The sequence below is a fragment of the Octopus sinensis genome, linkage group LG26, assembly GCF_006345805.1.
Source record: "Octopus sinensis linkage group LG26, ASM634580v1, whole genome shotgun sequence".
In the NCBI taxonomy this organism is placed as follows: domain Eukaryota; kingdom Metazoa; phylum Mollusca; class Cephalopoda; order Octopoda; family Octopodidae; genus Octopus; species Octopus sinensis.
In genome coordinates, this window is record NC_043022.1 from 20,890,925 (window position 1) to 20,901,816 (window position 10,892).

Consider the following 10,892-nt stretch of genomic DNA (forward strand, 5'->3'; position numbering starts at 1 on the left):
AACACTTGGTGAAATTGATTAATAATTAATTAATTTTGCCCTCAATTGTTGAAATTATAATTAATCTCCCTTTGATTAATGCTTCGGATTTTACCGAAATAAGCATAGTGTTTGATGATTTTAACCCACGCTGGTGGAAAGGGGAGAACAGAGATTCTTCGCTTGCTTATTTGAATTTGTTGGCACTGTTAGTTGGGAGCAGATCTTCGAAAGGGTATGTTCTTATTTTCAGTGTTTCCAAATCCAAACCAGGATTTCTGAGCTGATGATAGAAGTGTTGTTTTGACTAATCTTGAAACGTACGTTCTCGAATAACCTTAGCATTTGATTTTTCGATGTCCTTACCCCCAAACTTTTGTGAGTTGAATTAAGCAAACACTATATATGAGAGAGATTTTCTTTAAGTATTAGAAATAGCTTTAAAAAAGTTTTTTAGCTGCTATTTCTAATGAGTTCAGTATGCGGCAAAGTAATTTATTTTACTAAGCCCTTTTATATAATATATATGTATATATATATATTAACGTTAGTATCTGCGTAAATGTAACTTTCTATCACACACTGATTTTTACTATATATTTCACAATGTTTCAATTATTGCAAAATATGTAAAAAAAAAAAAGATGTGTGTTACAGTCACACGTCCTTGTTACGGATGGAACTAACGGCCAGCGTGCAGAGATTCCTGATATAGGGAAGCCATTTCTGCAATAAACATTTCCGTAGGGAAGGTCTTGAGTGGACCAGATGTGTGTAAAGCCCTTCCTTACACATGGCTTTGCGGATAGCAGCTGTTGTATTGTCACTGATGTGTAGTAACTTTAGGAAACAAGTGTTTGGAGAGTTCTTCCGTTTTGACGGGTTTGTGCGCCGTATTGGCGACTGATAGCGCAAGCTGGGTATCCGTTGACTTTTGTAACCTTTTTAAGCTCGTGTTGTTTGTGTGGCCATGTCTGGTTTCGTTGAATATGTGAGAATTCAGCTTTTATGTATTCAACAGTTTAAAACTGACAGATATTTTCCGGCGACTTTCTTCTTTTCTTATTTTATTCGGCCCTGCTGGAGCACTGCTCTGAACGGTTTTTAATCGAACAAATCTACCCAGGACTTCATTTTTGAAGCTGAGTTCTTTTGCTGAACCGTTATGTAACGGGGATGTGAACACATCAACGCCAGTTGTCAAGCAGTGGCGAGGGGACAAACACACATGTATACGACGGTCTTTGAGTTTCCATCTGCCAAATCCACTCACAAACTGAGTGGATTTGGCAGTGCCAGTTTCTTATTTCTTTACTACCCACAAGGGACTAAACACAGAGAGAACAAACAAGGACAGACAAACGGATTAAGTCGATTATATCGACCCCAGTGCAGAACTGGTACTTATTTAATCGACCTCGAAAGGATGGAAGGCAAAGTTGACCTTGGCTGTATTTGAACTCAGAATGTAGCGGAAGACGAAATACTGCTAAGCATTTCGTCCAGCGTGCTAACGTTTCTGCCAGCTCGCCTCCTTTTAGTTTCTGTCTACCAAATCCACTCACAAGGGTTTGGTTGGTCCTCAGCTATAGCAGAAAACACCTGCTGAAGGTGCCATGCAGTGGGACTGAACCAGTAACCTTGTGGTAAAGAAGCGAACTTCTTACCACACAGCCCCGCTTGAGCCTATTTCAGATTCCTCAACCAAACTAAGTAACCAACATATGGCTTACCCATGTCATTTTGTCAGACACACTTGAAACGTCGGCGCTCAACCCTCAACGCTTCACAACCGCCACTGTACACTCTGTACTCTACGCTTGTCACTCAACACTCTACGCTCAAAGCTCTATACTCAAAACTCAATGCTCTACGCTCCACGCTCTACGTTCCACGCTCTACGCACCACGCTCTATGTTCCACGCTCAACATTCTACGTTCAACGCTATGCTCAACATTCAACGCTTTACGCTCCGCGTTCTACGCCCCACACTCTACACTCTATGTTCAGCGTTCAATGCTCTACACTCAACGCCCTTCGCTCAGCGATCTACGCTCGACGCTCAACCCACCTCGCTCAACGCCCCTCGTTCACCACCCCTCGCTCATCGCCCCTCGCTCAATGCCCATTGCTCAACGCTTTACGCTCTACGGGCAACGCTCTACACCAGTGGTTTTCAACCAGGGTTCCACCAGTACAGTCCAGGGGTTCTGCAAGAAGTTACAAAACTGCTAAAATCGGCAGTAATTTTTAATTCTCCTGTGCAGATATGTGTGCATAAGACTATTAAATTATTGCACAGGGGTTCCCCGAGCCAGTGGAATGTTTCCTTGGGGTTCCGCTCCAGCAAAAAGTTTGAAAAGGACTGCTCTACACTCTACACTCGACGCCCTCTACGCTCAACGCTCTAGTCTTTACGCTCAGCACGCTCCTGCTGTACCTTCTTCACCAGATATGTGGATGAGATACTCAACCTCACATTTTACAGTACTTAGTGGAAGTTTGTTCAGATTATGCTTCCCACCAAAGTACATTGTTTGCCATGGTATCCACTTAGATGGGCTGGGCTGTTTTTGAATAAAGTGCTTTTACAATTGAACAAGCATAGTGACGATGACAGGAAACCCGACGAGCGATCTCTCATTTTACCGACCATCCTACCCTCTCGGTTGCCTGTGCTCAAATGTCGTATACACCCAGTATATTGTTCAAAATTGAAGAGAATTTGTGCTCCGACTAGAGTAAGGTAGCCATATTGTTTAAATATGTAACCGCGACGGGAAAGGATTTCAGTCTATGCACGCATACAAATACACACACACGCAAAGAAACGCATACCCATATGCACACACTCATACACGCGTACAATAAAAACACACACACACACACACACATGCATATTCAAACACAATTAAACACACACACTCAAAAACACGTACTCAAACACATACACACAAAGACATACACTCACACACGCACTCAAACATACACGCATGAACTCACACAAATACACACACACACAAAATGAAGCACACTCAAACACATACGCATGCGCACACACACACTGCGGCCATGCTGGGGCACCTTGAAGTAAAAGAATAAAGAGAGTATATATATATATATATATATATATATATATCTCTAAATTAATATGTAACAATTATTCAATAGCCAAGATAAAACTCTGAGTTTCGGATGCCAAAGTGGAAATCCACAACACCATCTCTTCGGTTATCTGCATGGCAATTTCTCAATTTTTTTCATTTTCTCATTCATATATATATATATACATATATGTGTGTGTAGTATTTTATACGTAAATATAAGGGGGAACCACTATGTGGAAACCCTTACGCTAGAAAAAGATCCGCTATGGTCTCAACCACTAAGAATTGTTCTCCAGAAAATTTAGCACACCAGAAACGTAAGCGAGTAAGACATGAAAAATAACGTATGTATGTATGTATGAATGTATCTATGTATGTGTGTGTTTATGTATATACGACGGGCTTTTTTCAGTTTCCACCTACCAAGTCCACTCGCAAGGCTTTAGTCAACCCGGAGCTATAGTAGAAGACACTTGCCCAAGGTGCCACGCAGTGAGACTGAACCTGGAGCCATGTGGTTCGGAAGAAAACTTCATATCACACACAGCCACGCTTGCGCCCTCAGTTTTTTGTTCTTAACGAACAAAGGAAAATAGAAAGCAGAAAAGACCAAGCTTATCGAAGAAGCATTTAGCTTCACATCAAAAGTTAAAGAATGAAGTTGAGGGTAAAATGGCTGCTGATAGAACATTCTAACTTGAGAAGTCCGGAAACTTAAGCGTAGAGATAAGCAGGGCTTGGCAATTAGTTGATAATATTTGGCGAGAAGTCTTAAGTAGTTTCATTTATATCACCGATTAACATACAAGGGGCAGTTGCCACCACTACCACCACCACCACCACCACCACCGCTGCTACTACTACTACTACTACTACTACTACTACTACTACTACTACTACTACCACTACTACTACTACTACTCTTTTATTTGTTTCAGTCATTTGACTGGAGCACCGCCTTTATAGCCCAGCAGATCGACCCCAGGACTTATTCTTTGTAAACCTAGTACTTATTCTATCGGTCTCTTTCGCCGAACTGCTATGTTATGGGGATGTAAACACACCAGCATCGGTTGTCAAGCGATGTTGGCGGGGACAAACACAGACACACAAACACAAACATATGCACACACATATATGAACTCTCTTCATATTAAATATTTTAACTGGACAAAATGCTTTGCAACTTTTCATATGTACATATAACGCAGGTGTCCCAAGGCGATACTTATTCTATCGGCCTCTTTCGCCGAACCGCTAAGTTACGGGGATGTAAACACACCAGCATCGGTTGTCAAGCGATGTTGGCGGGGACAAACACAGACACACAAACACAAACATATGCACACACATATATGAACTCTCTTCATATTAAATATTTTAACTGGACAAAATGCTTTGCAGCTTTTCATGTGTGCATATAACGCAGGCGTCCCAAGGCGAGCTCAGTGTGGACGGAAACCACACCCTGAGAAAAAGGGCAAAAGCTCGCTCGATCTTGATTTTCAGTACTAATACGACGACGAGGAGCGGGCGAGTACGAACGAACAAACAAGCGAGTGAGCGAGCGAGTGCGTTGTCAGCCAGAACATGAGACAAAGGGTAACAAGTTTTCGGTGCATATGTTAAATAATAATATGTTCTGAGTTCAGAAGCCATTGGTGTCGACTTTGCCTTTCATCCTTTTCGGGATCAATAAAATAAGTACCCGAAATTGCTGACATTGTGCCAAAATTTGATGCCAATATAAGTGCGGTTGTTATGAACACAACAGGTCAGAGATTAAACGTTACCAGAAATCACAGCATCTAGAGCAGTGGTTTTCAACCAGGGTTCCGCCAGTACAGTCCAGGGGTTCCACAAGAAGTTACAAAACTGCTAAAATCGGCAGTAATTTTTAATTCTCCTGTGCAGATATGTGTGCATAAGACTATTAAATTATTGCACAGGGGTTCCCCGAGCCAGTGGAATGTTTCCTTGGGGTTCCGCTCCAGCAAAAAGTTTGAAAAGCACTGCTCTAGAGCAATGCTCCGTAACCGGTATGCCGCGGCACGATGCTAGGTGTAACCCGAGTGTAATTTTTTTCCCCCTATACTTTTAGTTATGTTTTTAGTTCAATTGTGCCGCCGAATTTTGAAAAGAATATAAGTGTACCCACAAGGGGCTAAACACAGAGAGGACAAACAATGACAGACACACGGATTAAGTCGATTATTTCGGCCCCAGTGCGTAACTGGTACTTATTTAATCGACCCCGAAAGGATGAAAGGCAAAGTCGACCTCGGTGGAATTTGAACTCAGAACATAGCGGCAGACGAATAACCTATTTCTTTACTACCCACATGGGGCTAAACACAGAGAGGACAAACAAGGACAGACACTCGAATTAAGTCGATTATTTCGGCCCCAGTGCGTAACTGGTACTTATTTAATCGACCCCGAAAGGATGAAAGGCAAAGTCGACCTCAGTGGAATTTAAACGCAGAACATAGCGGCAGACGAAACACCTATTTCTTTACTACCCACAAGGGGCTAAACACAAAGATGACAAACAAGGACAGACACACGGATTAAGTCGATTATATCGACTCCAGTGCGTAACTGGTACTTATTTAATCGACCCCGAAAGGATGATAGGCAAAGTCGACCTCGGCGGAATTTGAACGCAGAACATAGCGGCAGACGAAATACCTATTTCTTTACTACCCACAAGGTGCTAAACACAGAGAGGACAAACAAGAACAGATAAACGGATTAAGTTGATTATATCGACCCCAGTGCGTAACTGGTACTTATTTAATCGACCTCGAAAGGATGACAGGCAAAGTCGACCTCGGTGGAATTTGAACGCAGAACATAGTGGCAAACAAAATACCGCTAAGCATTTCGTCCGGCGTGCATAAGAATATAAGTGTACCGCAAGTGAAAAAGGGTTGTGGGGCACTGCTCTTGAGGAGTTGAACTCAGTGATTAAATATGAACAAAGTTTATGGTTTTACAGTTCTGCTCTCTGTAGCGAAGGACTGTACAGACTTGAACTGAGCTCTTGATAGCTAAGTGCCTTCGGCTAAAAGCAAAGAGTAAAAACAATAACAGGATATAGACGGCCGATCCTGCAGTTGGTAGTCCACTCCTACCCTTGTGTCAGCTGCAGCTTTGATAAACAATCAACTACACAGACTATACTTGAACCAAATGCCTGTTTCGTTAATCGTCTTCGTTGGCCGCCATTTTGAATATTATCCTTAAATTCCATTGTATAATTGCCACGCCGTTAATGTTCATTTAGCTCAATGCATGGGTGAGTGGGAGCCTCATTTTAATAACTGATTGAATTGCGTAACTTATTAAACCGCTACATACTGCAGAATCTTGTCATATAAGCAGGTCTAGAAAGGGCGAAGTTGCTAGTAGTTTCAACGTATATCTGCATTAAGGTCAAATGATAGATACATTGCAGATAAGTCCGTCGGAGCTTTTAAACAAAAGTAACAATGAACAACTGAGTGAGATTGAAATATTAAAAACAAAATACTCTTCAGCAATCATATCATTGTTGTATATTCTTCAAATAAAATTCTGGATGATTCAAAAAAACATTTAAGTACCTACTTTATGAAGTCTGAGTGGATATGAGAAAAAGCTTTGTTCAAAGACACATACACACACACACACGCGCAGGAACATGTACATGTATATATGTTTAAATATACGTCTATATATGTATGTGCATTTATACGTCTATGTATGTGTGTATATAGATAGGTATATATATGTATATTTATATATTGATAAAACGGTAAGATAACAAAAGAAAGAAAGAGACCTCAATATTATGTAAATAGAGGAAATTTATCTATACAATATGTTACATTACTCGGTAGTCAAGATAAAACTCTGAGTTTCAGATGCCGAAGTGGAAATCCACAACACCATCTCATCGGTTATCTGGCTATTTGAAAACGTTATGAAAAAATATACCGTTAAAAATGAAGGGAAATTACTCTGTTATAACTCTGCTTTGCCTGCGTACTTATACATCGCTCGCATTTTTCGTCATAAAAATTATATAAAAATACATAAAAATATATAAAAATATATATAAACATACATATATTTTATATATATATAATAAATAAATATATATATATATACACATATATATATATATATAATAAATGAGCCCTTTTAAAGCCTAGCCAGGATCATGGGCCCGGTTTCCTGGTTTCTATGGCGTATGTGTTCCCCAGCTGGACGGGATGCCAGTCCATCGCATCGCTACTCAATTTTGCCAGCTGAGTGGTCTGGAGCAACGTGAAATGAAGTGTTTTGCTCAAGAACACAACTCATCGCCCGGTCCAGGAATCGAAACTACAATCTTACGATCATGGTGCTGACACCCTAACCACTAAGCCATGCGTCTCCACACACACACACACACACACACACACACGTTATACGACTGTCACTCAGAATCTAGGATGTTTTTTTTTAAAATAACAAGTAGATTACGCTTTCGTTAATCGTTTTAGATGACAATATGGTGTCTATACGGACTCGAGTAGGCACAGGCACCCTCTCTCAGCCCTCTTGCTCTTGACCCAACAAAACATTGTGGAGGATGTCAGGAGAGAGAGAGAGAGAGACAAAGACAGATAGAAAGAGAGAGAGGGAATTTGTACGAGAGAGTGAGGGGGGGAAAATGGGTGGAAAGTATAAAGAGAGGGAGGGAGGGACAGGAGAAAAGCGGAGGAACATAGAGAAAGGGGTGCGCCATCAATCAGCTGACACTACAACGTGAAATGAAGTGCCTCGCTCAAGGACAAAAAACACATACACGCACACAAACATATGTGTAGTGTACACACATACACACACACGCACGCACGCACACGTTTATATACATCGCATATATACAAGGCGACGAGCTGGCAGAATCGTTAGCATACCGGGTGAAATGCTTAGCGGTATTTCGTCTGCCATTACGTTCTGAGTTCAAATTCCGCCATGGTCGACTTTGCCTTTCATCCTTTCGGGGTCGATAAATTAAGTACCAGTTACGCACTGGGGTCGATGTAATTGACTTATTCCCTTTGTCTGTCATTGTTTGTCCCCTCTATGTTTAGCCCCTTGTGGGCAATGAAGAAATATATATACATTGCATGATCGGATGTTGTTATATATCACTGACCACAATGTGCTTTGCATTGCTGTAGCTTTGGAACGATGTCACCCCGCTAGCTAGGCAAGCAGGGCAACGTATCTCCTAATGGGGAGGTAAGTCCGTCGCAGGGTTACCTATTTACAGTTGGGTGAACTGGGACAACGTGAAATGAAGTGTTTTTTGCTCAAGATCACAGCGCGCTACCGGTTCGAGAATGGAACCCGCAATTTAAAGATCGTGAAGGCAACACCCTAACTGCAAGGCCACGCACCTTCACACACACATACACACATAACACACGTGTATGTATGTATGTCATTATTCAGGTTTTATTTCAAGATTTCTTGCCAATAGAGAAAGAGCCGGTTTCTAAACTAGATCCAAGGATCCTTCAGTGGAATTTCAACATCTGCATGGTATTTTGGCATGTATGCGTGTATTTGTGCAGTATTTGGAGTCAGTGCATGTGCAAATTTGTCTGTTTTGTTTTATGCATGTATTCTCATGCATATAGTTGCATGTCAAGACGTACCCATATAAATTTAAATGGTAAACTTCTGGAAAGTTTAACAAATTTTACAGTTCCGATGATGGCTTGGATCCGTAGTCTTTAGTTAGTTAGTTAATTTAGTTAATTTTTTGGCTCAAAAAGCAAAAAAGCAAGGCCATGTAGGGGAACATGGAGTTATGTACTGGGTGGTGTTCATGTAAAGAGTTCAGGCCACTTGTGATCAAGGGAGACTTTGAACCGAGCGGTCGTCGGCATCTTCACCATCTCGTCCGGTAGCTTATTCCACGGATCCGCAACCCGGACGGAGAAAGCCCCTCTCCTTCGATTGAGATGAAATCGTCGCAGATAGAGCTTTTCGGAATGACCCCGCTGCCGACGCTCTGGAGCAGGAGTGAAGAGCAGCTCCTTCGAGAGGTTACACTTTCCGCTTAGGATGTTGTGAGCAAGAATGAGATCACCACGGCGTTGTCGTTTTTCTAGAGAATAAAGGTCGAGCGTCTTCAGCCTTTCTTCCAGCTTCCTCGTTTCCGGTTTTGAGGAGCCTGATTTCTCAAGATTGGTACTTAGACAATGAGCTACATTATCCCAGTGCTCCAATAATTACAGGTATAGACCTGAACTTGTGATCTGGGTAGAATAACTGTAGATATTAGTTTAGCGTAGGTGTTTCTTTTTCACTGGGCAACTGATTTCTGCTGCTGTACACCGTTTCCATTCTCTGTCCCAAATCATTATATATCCATCAGTCTATCATCGGAACATTAAGGAAAATGTAACAAAACTATTTATATAAAAGAGAAACATTTTAAATAATAACATATAGGAAATTTTAAGGTTTAGCTTTCAATATCCTTTTCTACTCTAGACAGAAAGCCCGAAATTTTTGGGGAGGGTGCCAGTCGAGTAAATTGACCCCAGTACGCAATTGGTACTTAATTTATCGACCCAGAAAGGCTGAAAGGCAAACTCGACCTCGGTGGAATTTGAACTCAGAACGTAAAGAAGAAATACCGATAAGCATTTCGCCCGGCATACTAACGGTTCTTATTTCTTTATTGCCCACAAGGGGCTAAACATAGAGGTGACAAACAAGGACAGACAAACAGATTAAGTCGATTACATCGATCCCAGTGCGTAACTGGTACTTATTTAATCGACCCCAAAAGGATGAAAGTCAAAGTCGACCCCGGTGGAATTTGAACTCAGAACGTAAAGACGAAATACCTATTTCTTTACTACCCACAAGGGGCTAAACACAGAGGAGACAAACAAGGACAGACAAAGGGATTAAGTCGATTACATCGACCCCAGTGCGTAACTAGTACTTAATTTATCGACCTCGAAAGGATGAAAGACAAAGTCGACCTCGGCGGAATTTGAACTCAGGACGTAAAACCGGACGAAATGTTGCTAAGCATTTTGCCTAGCGTGCTAACAATTCTGTCAGCTCGCCCATTCAACTCATAATATCAACGACTGTCTTCTATTTTTTTCCACATTTACATGTATTCATTAAGTTGTGTCCTTGAGCAAGACACTTTATTTCACGTTGCTCCAGTCCACTCAGCTGGCAAAAATGAGTTGTACTTGTAGTTCAAAGGAGCCAGCCTTGTCACACTCTATGTCACGCTGAATCTGCCTGAGAAATACGTTAAGGGTACATGTGTCTGTGGAGTGCTCAGCCACTTGCACGTAAATTTCACGAGCAGAATGTTCCATTGATCGTATCAGCTGGGACCCTCGTCGTCGTAACCGACGGAGTGCTCCTTAATAATGTATGTGTGTGTGTATGTATGTATGTATGTATGTATGTACATACGTACGTACGTATGTATGCCTGTATACATGGATACATGTATGTATGTATATGTATATATGGAGTATGTATATGTGCATGTATGTATGGATGCATGCGTGTATATATGTACGTACGTACGTACGTACGTATATATGCTGTATACATGTATCTATGTATGTACGAAGTATGTATGTGTGTATGTATGTATGTATGTATGTATGTATGTATGTATGCGTGTGTACGTGTGTGATTATATATACGTACATGTTTCTGTGCTTGCGTATACGTATATATGAGTTACTTGCAGTGGCCCCTCTCACTGTCACATGAAA